The sequence below is a fragment of the Sorghum bicolor genome, chromosome 5 (genome assembly GCF_000003195.3).
Source record: "Sorghum bicolor cultivar BTx623 chromosome 5, Sorghum_bicolor_NCBIv3, whole genome shotgun sequence".
Lineage (NCBI taxonomy): Eukaryota > Viridiplantae > Streptophyta > Magnoliopsida > Poales > Poaceae > Sorghum > Sorghum bicolor.
Window position 1 is genome coordinate 54,903,858 of NC_012874.2, and position 17,824 is coordinate 54,921,681.

Below are 17,824 nucleotides of genomic sequence, written 5' to 3' on the forward strand. Positions count from 1 at the left end.
TACTTGGGCCGATCTGGAGAAACAATTCCACAAATACTTCTTCTCCGGGGTTCATGAGAAGAAGATCACCGACTTGGTCAAGTTGAAACAGCGCAATGATGAATCAGTTGAAGGTTTCGTGCAGAGGATACGGGAAGTTAAGAATAAATGCTACAGTCTGGTTCTAGATGATCGGCAGCTAGCCGATTTGGCTTTCCAGGGTTTATTGCCACACATCAGGGATAAGTATGCTTCTCAGGAGTTTGAAAGCTTAAGTCATTTGGTGCAGAGGATTTCTGATCAAGACATCAAGCCTTTCGAGCCCAAAAGAGCATGGAACAAGAAAGTATCGTTTGTTGATGAAGCAACGAGCTCTGATTCTGATGAGGAACCAGTCATCGGCTTGGCAGAGTGGGTCAAAAACAAGAAGCCGATGTCTTGTCCTTTTGGGCAGAAAGAACCAGAAAAGTTCGCTTTCGACACCGCTAAGGCCGATAAGATATTTGATTTTCTACTCCAGGAAGGTTAGATCAAGCTGTCTCCTAATCACGTGATCCCATCAACTGAGGAGTTGAAGAGGATGAGATATTGCAAGTGGCATAATGCAACTTCTCATGACACTAATGAATGCAAAGTGTTCAGACAACAGCTGCAATCGGCAATAGAATCCGAGAGGATCAAGTTTGACAGTTCCAAGACCCAGAAGCCGATGAAGATAGACCAACATCCTTTCCCGACAAACATGTTGGATGCCAAGGGGAAGGCCAAGGTCTTAACATTGGAAACAGCCGAGAAAAGTGCATCGGTAGATCCTCAGCATCAAGTTACTACTGCCGATGCAAAAAGTAAGGGCTTAGTCCAGGAAGGAACCAGTTCGGGTAGGCCCCCTCGGTCTGGTATTGTTATAACTCATAGAAGACCTCGAGAGAACTGGCAGCAACGGGAAAATCGGTATCGGCGCCAGCAAGAAGATTATCGCGAGCAAGAAGATTACCGACGGGAAGAAGAAAGACGCCGACAGGAGTGGAATCGACATAGAGATCATTGGAACTGCCCGTTCTTCATCCATTGTTGGGAGGAAAATATTAAGCTTCCCACTGTCAGAGATTGTCCTGAGTGCAATGGTTATGATCGGTACGACAGGACTGATCGGCGTTATCATGATGACAATCGGCGATTTAATGGGCCGATCAGAGGAAGAGCATCAGTTCATGATCGGCTGGGGGGCAGGCTCAGCGTGCACGATAGGCTTGGCAATCGTGTCCAATATTTTCCCAGAAACCAGGAAGAACTCGAGGAGATGGCTAATGCGCGGGTTCCCGATGAGTTCGTATTTTGCAGGGATGCTAACACACATCGTATGGAGTCAAGGGAGAATCGACGCCCGGCAGCAAGGCAAAAGCCACTTCCTCCATGGTGCCCTGAAGGATTAACCAAGACACTGAAAAGGAGATTGCAACATGAAAGGCAAGAGGAGCTAAGCAAGGGCGAGAACTCTGGCAGTCAGCAGCCATCAGACCCTAAGAGGGAAGGTCCATCGGCAGGAGTCAACATGGTCTGTATGTTGCCGATGGAGTTTCTTGCACCATCCAGTGATGATGAGTTAGAGTTTTCTGATCAGATAGCTCAACTGGCTCTGGATCCCATGACAGCTGTCTTTGAGAAACCTGCCGATGATGAAAGACAGCATCTCAAAGCTTTATCCGTCAAAGGCAGAGTTGATGGGCAGCCAATGACCAAAATCCTGGTTGATGGTGGGGCTGCTATTAATATTATGCCGTACGCAGTGTATCGGAAGCTTGGGAAAGGAGATCAGGATTTGACCAAGATCGATATGATGCTCAAGGATTTTGAAGGAAACGTGTCTCCAGTCAAGGGGGCGATATGTGTGGAGTTGACCATCGGCAGCAAAACCTTGCCGACAACATTCTTCGTGATCAGCGGAAAGGGTGCTTACAACTTATTGTTGGGAAGAGATTGGATTCATGCTAATTGTTGCATCCCATCCACAATGCACCAATGCTTGGTTCAGTGGATAGGTGACAAGATTGAGATTGTCCCGGGGGATTCTTCTTATGTCATTGCATCGGCGGAGGCGGATACCTATGAGAGGACCAAGTGCATTTCAGGAGAAGTTTGGGAGAAGGATTTTCTCAAAGTTGCTGATTACGAGATTTCACCGATCCAAGCAGTCGGTTCTGACGACAGTTTTTAATGGATAGATTCGCCGATGATGGAAAATTAGGCCAGAGATTCACATCGGCCGATGATTTGGTAGAAGTAGATATAGGTAGTGGTGATAAGCCTAGACCTACTTTTATTAGTGCTAAATTAAATCCTGAGTGTAAGCAACAATTAACCAATTTATTAAAGGAATATAAAGATTGCTTTGCTTGGGATTATACCGAGATGCCTGGTTTAGACCGATCAATTGTTGAACATCGGTTACCCATCAAGTCTGGATTTCGGCCACATCAGCAGCCAGCTCGCCGATGTAATCCTAATATTCTACCTGATATTAAGGCCGAAATTACCAGACTCATTGAAGCTAAGTTTATTCGACAGTGTCGGTATGCCGAATGGATTTCCAATGTTGTTCCGGTTTACAAGAAAAACGGGAAGCTTCGGGTGTGCATTGATTTCAGGAATCTCAATAAAGCTACGCCGATGGATGGATATCCAATGCCTGTTGCCGATCTGTTGGTTGATGCTGCGGCCGGTCATCGGGTCATTAGCTTTATGGACGGCAATGCAGGATACAATCAAATATTCATGGCAGAGGAAGATATTCCAAAAACTGCATTTAGGTGTCCTGGTCATGTCGGTTTATTTGAATGGATAGTCATGACCTTTGGGTTGAAGAATGCTGGTGCTACTTATCAAAGGGCCATGAATTTTATATTTCATGAGTTGATCGGCAAGCTGGTGGAGATCTATATTGATGATGTGGTAGTTAAGTCTGGGGATTTCTCAAAGCATCTTGCCGACTTACAAAAGGTATTAGAGTGCACAAGGAAGCATGGGTTGAAGATGAATCCCAATAAGTGTGCATTTGGTGTATCGGCAGGGCAGTTTCTTGGTTTCATGGTACATCAAAGGGGGATTGAAATTAGTCGAAGATCTATTGATGCCATCAATAAAATAGTGGCCCCTACCAACAAGACTGAGCTCCAGTCCTTGATCGGCAAGGTAAATTTTATCAGGAGATTTATATCCAATCTGTCTAGTAAAATTCATGCTTTCAGTCCTCTTCTTAAATTGAAAGCCGATCAAGAATTTGTTTGGGGAAAAGAGCAGCAGTTGGCTTTGGATGAAATCAAGAAATATCTAGTGAATCCTCCAGTTCTAGTTCCACCTCAACAAGGAAAGCCCTTCAGATTGTATTTGTCTACCGATGGGACGGTTATCGGTTCAGCTTTGGTCCAAGAATTTGAAGGGAAAGAGAGGGTAATTTACTACTTGAGTAGGAGGTTGATTGATGCTGAAACCAGGTATTCGGCCATTGAGAAACTATGCCTATGCTTGTATTTTTCGTGTATCAAACTAAGGCATTACTTGCTATCGGCCGAATGCACTGTTGTTTGCAAAGATGATGTGGTCCGATTCATGCTATCTATGCCGATTATGAGTGGCAGGATCGGTAAATGGATTTTAACGCTGTCAGAGTTCGATCTGCGTTACGAATCGGCCAAGGCAGTCAAAGGACAGATTATGGCCGATTTTGTGACTCAGCATTGCGGTGTAGTGGAGGCCTTGGAAATTGTGCCCTGGACACTTTTCTTTGATGGATCTACATGTGACCGGGGGGCAGGAATCGGCATTGTATTAGTTTCCCCTAAGGGGAAGAAGTATGAATTTTCCTTGCCGATTGTTGCTACATCGACAAATAATCAGGCTGAGTATGAGGCTCTGATCAAAGGATTGGAGTTGTTGAGAGAAGTTTGTGCTGATGCTGTCGAAATTTTTGGAGATTCTATGTTGGTTATAAATCAATTGGCCGGGAGCTATGAATGCCGAAGTGAAGCTCTCGTAACTCATTTCGAGAAAAGCATGCGACTGTTGAAAGAATTCAAAGATTTCCGATTGGAGCATATTCCTCGATTGCATAATGAAGAGGCCAATCGGTTGGCTCAGCATGCCTCGGGGTATCAGCCTATGATTAATGCAATATCAGCAATCGATGCCGATGATTGGAGGAAGGAAATTATTGATTATCTAAAGGATCCATCCAAGAAAGTTGAAAGACGAGTTCGATTTCAAGCAACCAAATATGTGCTCCTCGAAGATGAACTGTATTATCGAATTATTGATGGAATTCTTCTCCGATGTTTGGGTGATGATGAAGCTAGGAGTTTGATGGGAGAAATCCATGAAGGGGTATGTGGAGCACATCAGTCGGCTTTCAAAATGAAATGGATGATTAGAAGGAATGGATATTTTTGGCCGACTATACTTGAGGATTGCTTTAAGTATTTCAAGGGATGTCAAGGTTGTCAAAAGTTTGGTAACATTCAAAGAGCGCCCGCATCGGCTATGAATCCTATTATCAAGCCTTGGCCGTTTTGGGGTTGGGCTATCGATCTGATCGGCCAGATCTATCCACCATCTAGTAAGGGGCTTAAATTTATTTTGGTTGCCACTGATTATTTCACTAAATGGGTTGAAGCTATTCCTTTGAAGAAGGTCACCTCGGCCAATATGATTGATTTTGTGAAGGAACACATTATTTACCGATTTGGGATTCCTCAGACAATTACTACCGATCAGGGCACTATGTTCACATCGGGGGAGTTTGATGAATTCGCAATCGGTATGGGGATTAAAGTATTGAATTCTTCTCCTTATTATGCTCAAGCCAATGGGCAGGCCGAAGCATCTAACAAAGGGATTATCAAGCTTATTAAATGAAAGATTGAAGAAAATCCTAAGCGGTGGCATACATTGTTAAATGAAGCACTGTGGTCTTATCGAATGGCTTGTCATGGATCAACCAAGGTGTCACCCTATCAATTGGTGTATGGACATGATGCAGTGTTGCCCTGGGAGATTAAGGCCGGATCCAGGCGATTATCTTTTCAAGATCGGTTAACCGCCGATAATTATGCTACTTTGATGACCGTTGAGTTGGATGATCTAGCAGGGCATCGGTTAAAAGCTTTAATGAGTATAGAAGAAAATAAGAGGAGAGTTGCTAGATGGTATGATAAAAAAGTGAAGGCTAAGGAGTTTGTCGATGGGGATTTGGTATGGAAATTGATTTTGCCAGTCGGGACTAAAAGTGCGAAGTTTGGAAAGTGGTCTCCTAATTGGGAAGGTCCTTATCGGATAAGTCGATCGGCTCCTGGTAATGCCTATATTCTAGAAACTCTCGAAGGAGTTGAATTTCCTAGAACATTAAATGGCAAATATTTAAAGAAGTACTACCCCAGCATATGGGTCGATGCATAAAAGTTTAAATGCCGATAACACTCCTATCGGCTGGATTCAAATGTTTTGGGGCCTAGTGTTTCAAAAGATGCCGATAACAGTCCTATCGGCTAGACTAAAAGCTGAGGAAGCAGGAAAGCACAGATATGATGCCGATGAAAGCTTTATGTGTTAAGCAGTGCCTGGATTGCCGATATAGCACGCAACCGGATTTGGTTGGCTGCTTCTATCTCCTTAATGTCATCATCGGCAGAACCTTCTATCGGCTTCAGCTTCTTCTTCAGTTGAAGTGCCTTGCGACCATGAACATTTCGCTCGTGCTCAAGAAGCCTGATGGTCTCTAGCAATTGGCTCTCTTCCTGTTGGGCTTGGGATAAGGCGTTCTCCACTTCCTTGAGTTCCGCCAACAGGGATTCTCTTCTTGCCGATAGATCGGATATCTTCTGCTTCAGCGCATCTCCTGAAGATCTCAGGATACCGATGTTCTTGTGCTTCTCATCGGTCAGGAGTTTCTCTTTCCACATTTCATCGGAGAGTTGAGTCTGAGCGGCTCTATCGGCAAGACGCCGAGAAGCTCTCTGGTACTGCAGCTGGCGACTCTCCAGATGAGCGGCTTGGAACAGGATTTCTTCGACGTCGGCTGGGATTTGGCCTCTGAGAGTTCTGAACAGGGTCTTGGTAGGGTCGGAGTCATCGACCAAATGCGCTGTATCCTGGTGAAGGAGAACTGACAATTCTTCCAGCCTGGCCCTGATCTCTGCCGATGTAATGCCAAGTGTCTGAGAAGAGCTTGCTTCTTCGCCTTCTTCTTTAGAGAGATCGATGGCGAAGGAAAACAGGCTATCGGGAGAATCTTGTTCCTGGGAGGGAAAGCAAGGTTAGCTCATATTCGGAGAATCGGCAAATAATGCTGGCGGTAAACAGTGACTTACTTGCTTCAAGGCGATCTCTTGCCTTGGACTGGGAGGTGCTGACGGAGCTGCGGGCTGATCGGCCAAAGATGCCGATGGAACTACAGGTTGATCGGCTAAGGTTGCCAATGGGACGATATCGACTGAAAGAAGACAAGAAAGGTTATGAGACTAAATGAGAATAAGTTCATCGGCAACGGTATTGTTAAAGTATGTTACCTGGAGGAGGAACAACGGTTGTCTGAATCGGGAGAACCGCCGATGATATAATTGGACCCACCGGACCAGTTGTTTGTTCACCCACATCAACTGATGTACCTTCTGTTTGAGGCTCTTCCTGCTGGGATTCTTCCATCTGTGGTGCTTCCAGCATTGGTTGGGGAGATGGTGCTTGCTGTGTCTGGACTTCTGGAGAAGAAGGAGAAGACTCCACTGGGATTGGAGATACCGGAGGAAGAGGGGGAGTTGCCACTTTTTGGCGTTTCGTTTCGGCCCTGGTGCTCTTGACACCCTTCCTCTTTGGATGGCTGGACTGGGTGGCATCGGCACCTTGACGTGTGACCTTTGCCGATGCACTGGTTTGCTGCAATAACGAACAAGGGTTTATAAGTATAAATAAAGCCGATATAAAGATAGTCAGCGTAAAAGATAAAGATTTGACAAATTGCCTTGAAAGCCCGCGCCAGAGTGGGAGCAGCTACCGTTGGTGATGTCTGGGTTCTCCTGGTGGTAACTTTCCTGAGGCGCACACCCCGATGCATGATGGAAGCCAGAGTGGGAGCATTGTGGCCGATTGAGGAAATCGGGCCTGATGGAAACAAGTCGATCGGCTTGCCACTCCTGCTAACCGATGAGGGGATGTTATCAACCTGCAAAAGGAATACAAGGGTAAGCTACTGATGGAAATAATGTTGAAAAAATGAAACATCGGTTGGAGATACTTACAGTGTCATCGGGAATTTCATATTCGGAGTCGATCATGCCGCGGTATGAAAGGGTCGATCTGCAGAATATATGCTCTTTCCATTCTGCCCACCATAACTTGTATGCCTGAGTGATAAAAGCAGCCGGAACCCATTCTGATAGATCTACATCTGTATCGGCGTTTGGTGGTAGTTGGGCTACTCGACTCCACTCAAGAAAGTTATTGATAGTTTCTCTGGGTTTTATCACATCGGCATAAGGAAGTGTGATTGGCAACTGGCCGAAAGCTAACTGGCGAGCTAATGCCGATGGATTGTAAAATTCATAAGTCTGGGGAGAAGTTTTTGTGCTACCGAAGAAATTCACTGGAATGGCTCTGGGAGTCACAATTGCCATCATCGCCTCATTGTCCCTGTCGAGAGCTTCATCAAATGGATTGAAGGTCAGAGGGAGCATGCTATCTGGGTCATCATAAGCCAACCATGGTCGTTCATCTCTGGCCAAACCCTCATACAGAGTCTGGAAGAATCGGCCGATCTGATCCGGATTACTCCCTGAACCAGGTAGAACTATGACGGCTTCGCCAAAGTTCAAGGGGGCACGCGTTGCCGATTCCTCTTCACCCAACACATGATTTTCGGCTATATCTCTTGGGAAGTGCTGTGAGAACAAGTTGAAATCAAGGCGCTTATGCAGGTGCAGATTGAGCCACATATTAATAAACCACCAGGGGCCTCCCAAGTTGCCGATGGATTGGCCAAGCAGGAGTTTCTGGGCTACCTGATGGAGAAGGTGGTAAACAGCGCCAAGCAAGTATCGGCCGAGAGGAAATTGGCCACCGTTAGCCAGTCTCTCTGCTGCCGATAGATAGACGGAAGTCGGTCCTGCCGATCGACCATAGAATACAAACTTGTCCAGCCACATGTTCAGAAAGGTGGTTTGCTCCTTTATGGTGACAGGCCCTCTCCCGCGGTACTTCTGAATGTACCCTGACCAACCGCCGATAGCGCGAGTCTCCACTTTGGCACTGGGGGCAGTATCAAAAAAGTGGGTGCTATCGGCAGAAGATATATCTAGACCAGTGAGCATGGCTACATCGGCAAGGGTAGGAGAAGCAGGGTCGTGGCCAAAAACAAAAGCATTGAGGGTGTCTGACCAAAAGTAGGACGCAGCTATCACCAGTGACTCGTTCCTGTGCATATCGGCAATGGATAGCCTAATGCATTGGGCTAGCTTCCTTTCGCCCCACTGGACTTCATAAGAATTGCTGACCCTCAATAACCAGTCTTTCCACCCTACGGTAGGGCTGGGCCAAGAGCGAAAAGTGTCTTTCCACAGATCTAAAGAAAAGTTTTCAGCTCTAAAGGGGATCCTATTGGTTTCTGCGTTGATAAGGTTGGTTGGATCTGAATCCGCTAGAGGGCCGAGACATTGAAGGTGTGGTTGATCGGTGGGGATGACAATTTTATTGGACAACTCCTAGTGATTTTGGGGGAATAAAAATACAAAGAAAAAGGAAAAGGAGAATATTCAGTAAGATGAATCGCGGATGAACAGGAATAAAAAAAAATACAGAAGATGAGATGGAGATCTGACCTCAGGGACGACGAAGCCAATGGCCATCTTGTCGTGAAGAGGACGTTGGAGGGCACCGGAGTTGATGAAGAGGAGTGCTTGTCGGAGGTCTCGAAGGTTGTGAATGGCGCCGCCGCTGGAAAAGTAAAAGTAGGGATGGTGAAATGATGTGATGGAGAAGGAGTACCCGAGAAGGAACTATTTATAGGATAAAACGGGCAAGGGCAAATCTGACTTATCTCTTTGCCGCATCCGAGAGACCCGGGGATGCTCAGGTAGATATGGTAATTGTTCGCACGGTAATCAAGGGATTGTGCAGGTGATTTGACGGGGAGCGGTCATTACTTGGAGATATTTTACTGTACAGGATCTTCTGGTCGGTCCATCGGCAGCATACTGTAACGGTCATATTGCCGATGGGCGGATAAAGTAAAAGGTAGCCATTTATACGAACGTCCTGATTAGTCCATCGGTAGATCTTCGTAACGGTAATATTGCCGATGTGCGGATGAGAAGGAAGTGCCCGTTTAGGAAGTTGAGGATTTCGAGGAATTTGCAGGAGAATAGGATCGGAGTTGTTTGGATTGAGGTTGTCGGTTACGAAATTAGGAGCATTAATTGCGGGAAAAGGCATTATTACTGCAGAAAATTTCGGAGCATTAATAGTTTCATACTCCGAAATTGGGGGGCATGTGTTGACACCGTTTTTAGGCACGTGTCCAGGATGGCAGGATAAGATGACAGTATGTGGTTTACGGGATGAGTTGCCAATGAGGATGGTTGCCGATAAAGGAGAGGTTGGACGTGACTAAGTTTACAGGTGATGATGTGTCTGTGCCGATGACTATGATGAGGAGGTCTGCCGATGACCGTGGCGAAAGAGTCTGCCGATGATACAGAGGGGGAGTCTGGAAGCTGCTGATCGGGTTGTGGAAGAGTTTCAGTTTGTCACGAGGGATAACTGAGTTATTTCCTTATTTGTTTAAATCGTTTTGTATGCGGATTCCGTGTAATTTGGAATTCGAATTCTGGTCGTGTTTAGTTATAGCTCTTTGAACAGGGTATAAATATGGACCCTAGGGCTTTGTAATGAGCGATCTATCAATCAATCAAACATACGTTTTTACTCATATTCCAGCATCTACTTTTCGACGACTTCGTCATACTTTTTCCTTTTGTTACGAGTTCTTAGGAATTTGTCGACTTAAGCTCGGCGTGTTCTTGAGTTCCGCGTGAGTACCTCTTAGCCGTGACATCCGGGCGCATCGCTGTTGTCAGGACTAAAGTATTCGAGTTATCACCTTTGCTGATAGTAAGGTCAAATCGGCTGGCACGCCTTAACGTTTGAATCGGGTATTAGCCCTTTGTGTTTGCAGATCAGTTTGCATCAACATCAGCAAATGTGATACTATCAACACCATTGTCATCATTTGGATTGATTGAATTGAACATTCTTGCATCATCGGTCATGTGTTGTGTGCACCCACTATCAAGCACCCAATCCCTTCCTTCGGGTTTATAGTTTACCTACAAAACAAATCAATATTTCTTAGGTACCCATACTTGTTTGGGTCCTTGGAGGTTAGTGACTAAGCTTTTTGGTACCCAAATGGCCTTCTTCTTTGGACCCACAATTGGTGTACCAACAAACTTAGCATGCACACCCTTCTCACCCTTGGTAAGTACATAACAAGAATCAAAAGGAATGTAAGGTACATTAGCAATTTTCTTGTTCTTGTTCATTTTGATGCAATTAAGCTCTAGGTGACCAACTTGCTTGCATCTATTGCAATACCGACCATTGCTCTTCACAAAACTAGTTTTGTGAGTTGCAAAGGCCTTCTTGCCTTTCTTGAGAGTAAAGCCTAATCCCTCTTTGTTGAGAGAGAACTTTTGGCTACCCAAGCATTTTAGCAAGCGGGCCTCACCACCATTGGCCTTACCTAGGGTGTGAGTGAGCTCATCCACCTCTCTCTTGAGAGTCTCATTCTCAACCTTTAGTGAGGTATCACAAGTGACACTTACACTAGAGGTAGAGGTAGAGTTGGTGATGGTGGATGAAGACCTACAAGAAGAGTTAGTGGCAACAACAATAGGTGGGTTGGATGATTCTTTAATTAAGTCACATGTTGTGCCCACATCACATGATACACCAACCTTTTCCTTGCTCTCTTCTAACAACAAGGAGTGAGCTTTTTCTAGCTTGGTGTGAGCTTTACCAAGCTTCTCATGGGCTTCCACTAGCCTCTCATGATTAGCATTGAGCTCATCAAAGGATTGCTCAAGAGCTTTTAACTTCTTGGCCAATTCTTTGCACTTCTTATTTTTAGAGTGAATGAGTGAATCGGCTTGTTCTAGCATGTCCATGAGTTGTTCGTTAGTGAATTCATTTTCATCATCACTATCACTATCATGTTCATTTTCATTTTCACTCTCACTCCCATCATATTGTACCTTGTGGCCCTTGGCCATGAAGCATGATGGAGTGTCGAAGAGTGATGGCTTATTGATAGCAATGCTTGCAAGTGCCTTCTTCTTGGATGACTTTTCATCATCACTTGAATCATCATCCGAAGAGGCATCACTATCCCATGTCACAACATAGGATCCACCCTTCTTCTTCTTGAAGACCATCTTCTTGTCCTTCTTTTCTTTCTTCTCCTTCTTGTTCTTCCTCTCATGCTCATCATGATCCCTACTATATGGACAATCCGCCACAATATGATCGGGGCTCTTGCATTTGTAGCATAGCCTCACATATTCCTTGTTCTTGGAGTTGTCCCTTCTCTTTCTTGTATGGTATCCCTTCTTCTTCATCATCCTGCCAAACTTGTAGACAAAGAGTGCTAGTGCTTCGTCATCACTATCATCATTGGAGCACTCCTCATCACTTGATTCTTCTTTCTTGGCCTTTCCCTTGTTCTTGCTCTTGGATGAAGAGCTAGCTTTGAATGCTACACTCTTCTTCTTCTTGTCATCATCATCCTTCTTCATGACCTCATCATCATCATTGTCATTGTATTGATCTTCGGTCATGACATCTCCAAGTACCTCATTGGGAGATACACCCGTCAATCCACCTCTAAAGATGATTGTTCTCAATGTCATGAACCTCTTGGGCAAACACATCAAGAACTTGTGAATGAAGTCCTCATCCTTTACTTTCTCACCAAGGCCCTTGAGATCATTGATGATGACTTGTAACCTATAGAACATCTCTGGTATTGATTCATCATCCTTCATCTTGAAGTTTGAAAGCTTGTCCTTGAGCATGTACAACTTGGCACTCTTTACCGTTGTAGTGCCCTCATATGTTTCTTCAAGCATTGTCCACACTTCACTAGCCTTCTCTAGATCTTTGACTTGCTCAAACACCTTTGAATCAATGCCATTGTATATTGTGTTGAGAGCCATAGTATTGCATTGCTTGTTTGCTCTCTCATTGTCGGTGGGGTTAGCCGGATCAAAAATCACAAAGTCATTTTTGGTGACTTCGCACACTCTATCATTTATTGATCCAAGATACATTTTTATCTTTCTCTTCCAATAGTCAAAAGAACTTCTGCCATCAAAGAATGGTGGTTTGCCCCCAACATGGTTGAACACTATTTGAGCCATAATTTGAGCACCGAGGTTGTTAAGCCTTGACAAAACGGTGACCACGGCTCTGATACCACTTGAAAGGTCCTAAAATGGCTAGAGGGGGTGAATAGCCTATTTAAAAATTCTACAAACTCACTAGAGCAAGTGGTTAGTAAATAACAAAGTGAAGCTTTCTGCTCTAGCTCTACAAGGGGTGTTTGCAAGCCACCTACCCAACAATTCTAGTTGCTATGATCACTATGCACACAAGAATTAAGTCTCTACAAGTTACACTAGTTTGCGGTAAGTAATAGATTGGATGAGATATTTATACTGTAGTGTAGGGGATGAACCAATCACCAATGTAAACAATCAAGCTCCGGGAGAATGCCAATCAAACACAATTGAGACACCAATTTTTCTCCCGAGGTTCACGTGCTTGCCGGCACGCTACGTCCCTGTTGTGTCGACCAACACTTGGTGGTTCGGTGGCTAAGAGGTGTAGCACGAACCTCGTCCTCACTAGGACACCACAAGAACCTACCCACAAGTGAGGTAACTCAATGACACGAGCCATCCACTAGAGTTACCTTTCGGCTCTCCGCCGGGGAAGGTACAAGACCCCTCACAATCACCGAGAGATGGCCACGAACAATCACCAACTCGTGCCAAAGCTCCTCTACTGCTCTAAGCCGTCTAGGTGGCGGCAACTGTTGGGTATTTTAAACGCAAACAGAAAAATCCGCAAGCACACGGATACCGATGTAGCTTTCACCTGGGAGTATTCCAGAGTATCGATTTTCCACAGGGAACGTGAGTGTACTAATTAAGATTCAAGATCGCCCAAGGATAACTATATAATTATTTTTGGTGGGAAGAGAGGAAATTTCCTGAGAGTTCTCTAGTTGATCTAAGAATCAAGAATTACTTCAGAGATTATTTATTTCGGGACATCAGAACACTAACCACAGAAAGAGATGAGAAGGGGGCTAGGAAGCTCTGACTACGGTCCTACAAACACCGATCCGAACGAGATGGAATACATCGACCGTTAGGGCTGTCACTACCCTAGGGCTACCACAACAATCCGCAGGATTGGGTGCAATTCTAGGTAATTGCAAGACTAAACACCACGTCTAATCTATTAATTACTACTCTAGTGTTATAAAGACTAGAGCACTTGATGCAAGCGGGAATCCAATAAATAACTTGAATGTAAATAAAAGTAATTAAAGAATTTAGGAATTATGAATTGAAGAACTTGGAGAACGATGAAGAACGAACCAGTTGCTGCAAAAGTACAATGTTGAGGAAGATCCGACAGATCCGGCTCCTCCTCCTCCGCTCTCCTCTTTTCTCTCCCTAATTTCTAGATTACAACTAGAACTAACTAGAACTAGAACTAGAGGAACTAGAACTAGATGAACTAGAACTAGAACTAGATGAACTAGAGAGATCCTCTCTACTTGGATGAAGAATTGAAACCCTAGCTTTGATTCTATAGAAGTGGTATGCCTCCAGGGGCTGGTGGGGGTCTGTTTATATAGTCCCCTCAAGTGAATCTGGGCCGTCGGATCAAACCGACATTAATCGCACAGTTTCCCTTGATCCCTTAGGTCGGTGGAGCACGATCCGCGAAGTTGACCCTAATTGGGCACAGAAGGTGCGCGGGCGCCCTGGGCCAGGCCCCATTCTGCCTCCGCTTCATTCCTGTGGCTTCTGGAGTCCTCTAGATGATAGAAAATTGCATGGCACATTAATATCTCTATGTAAACCCGACGTGTGGGCCTTTCCTCCGTATTTTATGATAACCCCCTGCAGTAATAGACAAACACCAAAATTCGTGGAATTCTGTCAGATAAAACCCTAAGTCTGGGTGTTGGTTGCATATAAGTCCTTTTCCATTATTAGTTGACGGTTAAGTGTGAGCATTAAGGACCGTCAACAGCAACCACCAAGAGTAACAAGAAAACCGCAGCTAGAACGATCCCCAAGTGCCACTAGATGCAATCACTCAAGCAAATGCACTTGGAATCACTCCCAATCTCACAAAGATGTTTAATCTATGAATGAGATGAGTGGGAAGTGTTTGCTTAGGCTCACAAGGATGTCAAGTATGCTAGAATACCAAGAGTATGAGCCCCAAGCCGGCCAACACGTATTTATAAGCTCCTCAAACAAATAGAGTCGTTGGCTCTTTCACTAGGCAACAAATGGGGTCAACGGACGCTCAAGCAGGAGGCACTGGACGCTCAACAGTTGCATCCGGTGCTCCAAAGTCAGCCACGTGTCAGCCAAATGAACACCGCATGTCGATTGTTGATGGTCCTTAAGTACCAAATATAATCATCAAATAAATAAAGAAAAGGATCCAAATGCAACCAACATCTAGACTTAGGGTTTTATCTGACAGAATTCCACGAGTTTTGGTGTTTGTCTATTTCTGCAGGGGGTTATCAGGAAATATGGAAGAAAGGCCCACATGTCGGGATTACATAGAGATATCAACGCACCGCGCAACTTTCTACCATCTAGAAGACTCCAGAAGCCACGGGAAGGAAGCGGAGGCCGAACGGGGCCAGAGGCAGGGCGCCCGCCCTCCTTCCTTGGGCGCCCGCCCTGACTTGGAGTCCAAACAGCACTCTCTTCGGGGATTACTCTCCACCGACCTAAAGGATCAAGGATAACCGTCCAATCAATGTCGGTTTGATCTAACGGCCCAGGTTCACTTGAGGGGACTATAAAACAAGACCCCCTGGCCCCTGGAGGAGACAAGTTTTTCATAGAGTTGAGAGGAGCCCTCGAAGGAATACCTCTCCTCTAAATAAAATTTATTTTAGGCATAGCATCCAATCTGAGTAGAATTAGATCTTCTAGTTTCTACTAGATTGACAAAGATAGAGTGGAGGTGTAGATCCGAGGAAGGCCGGCCTGTCGGTGTCTACTTCGAGGTTGTACCTGCGGGATCAAGTCTTCTAACCCGAGGCTTGCTCCTAAGATTCTTCAGTAATTCGACTTCTAATTCTAGTAAGTTCTTGTTTTATTGTTCTTTGGTTTATGAGTTTACTTTAATCTCTTCCGGTTGAGTATTAGAGTAATCATTGCTAGCGTAAATGTGGTGTTTAGGCTAGGGTACTCATAGATATCCCCTGACTAGCTGGACCGTGGTAGTAGCGAGGAACGTGACATTTCCGAGTTACCTTTGTATCCCACATCTCGTTAGCAGGAAGGGTAGGGTTTATAGGTGTGGGTCGAACATCCTTTGTGGTGTCTAGATTTCGTAAGCTTCCCCAATAGAACAGTAGATCATCCTTACCAAGGTTAGAATGAGACTATGGTTGCAGTCTTCTCTATACATCACTCACATCGAGAAACATTATTTGTAGCCTAAAGGGATAGTAGCAATAGATTTGGTTAGTCAGATGCACCCTTTCTCCCAGTGGTAAAAATATAAATATGATACTCTGGATAACCTCTCGGGTGAAATGCTCACCAATATCCGTGCGCTTGCGGATCATTTCCTTATTGCGTTACCAAATATCAACAAGCATTTCTGGCGCCGTTGCCGGGGAGAAAGACGGTTTGCTGAGATAACTTTAAGTCTTGCTATTATCTTGTATTATACTTTTATACTTTTATTCTTTTATCTTTTTATTTTTTCTATCTTTATAGATAACTTAAATTCCATACCTATTACTGAATTCTTTGCACCTTCGGAGACCAGCCATAGACCATGGGAGTCAACAAGTCCTGCCCCTAATTATGATCTGTGTCCGGAGTTGATAGGTCAAAACCAACCCTTTTCTATAGCTGAGGTCCTATCTTTTAATCAAGAAGATAATGCACTTTTAGCTACACCTAGGGAATCTTTTAATTTTTCTATAAATTCTGGTTTAAACCTAGCCCTACAAGACCTTGCTTTTTCTCGATATTTTCACATTGGTCTTAATCATATACCCTTTGGTAGAGTCTTTCTTTCTTTATCTATTACTAAAGGAAGGTATGTCTTCATTTGTGGACATCATTCTTTCACTAGTCTTCATAGAAAAATCTTAGAGATAAAGAAGGAATCATTTCCCAGACGAGGAAAGGAAGTTTCAATAGCCAATTTCCCAACATTTCAATCCCATGATTCGGCTATCCAACCCATCCTTGAGCTTAATAATTTCTACTCTTCTCTTTCTCTTGAACCTCCCGATGATCCTGTGAATCTCTCTAGACATCCCATGCATAAGAGTCACCAAGACCATAAGGAGGATCGAGAAGAGCAACATCAATGGCTAGAGGGCATTAAAAATCCATGTGCTATCACCACATTTGAGATCTCCAACCCTCTCTTCCTTTCTATTTATAACAACTTTAAAAGAGCGGTTGTCGATGCATATATCTATAATAAATATTGCAGATCTCGTTGAGTTGATTAATGGTTTCCTAAGGACAAGCTTAGTATCCTAAAACAAGCACTTATCAGATCGTAACATGAACTTCTATTTATTTGCAACATTGCCTTGTGTATTGAGCATATAAGATAATTGTAGAAATATTCCTTTGGGTATTCTTGTCACTAACCTTTCCAGGATTGGAGCGAGAAGATCGGATGAATGACAAGCACAAGGTATGTCCAACCAATCATCATGCAACATTGAATTAAAGTCATCCTGAATTTTGCAAAATTCAAGCTTAGGGGAGTACTTTACATAAAAACATCATTTGCCATGTTGCTATGTTGGTTGTCCTTACCTTTGAGGCATGCTCAATTTGTTAAAAACTAATCACACTACTTCATCTCCACTTGAGTAGATCTCTATAAATGCTCTCATGCTACCTTTATTTGCTTTAGTATATGTCTAGGTTTGGAGTAGTTTCATTTATCTCTTAAATCAAGCATAGTGCTTAGTTTAGGAATGATGATCTTACTCCCAAAGAATTTTTAAATTAAGCATGGTGCTTAGGTTAAAATGCCCTCCTAAATCAAATTAGACATGGTGTCTAGGTTGATTTTTGAGCCGATAGTATGCTATAGTAGATATGGGATATTTTGTTGGACTGACCCCTGTAGGAAAACTTTCAGTATCAACCTGGGAAGTCCTGAGATACAAACTCATTGGAGATAAAGGAGACACATGAAGTTTAACAGTTTGCACAAGAAGGACATAGCTCATTTATCACAAAGAGATGATCTATGGAGAGTGCCACAAACACGATGCACAACCGCTAAGAAAGGAAAGCTTCCACAAGCTGATACTATACCATCACTCTTCAAGTAAGGTAACATCTTAAGGTACTTGACTATCGCTTTTATAAGCTTCTCCTTGGTTTTGGCGTTCACATAAATAAAGAGACAAACATGTATGATTTATAACTCTAAATTAACCAACCTAACTGATTCAGCATGTTTAGTCCTTTAATCTTTGTTCTTAGTACTA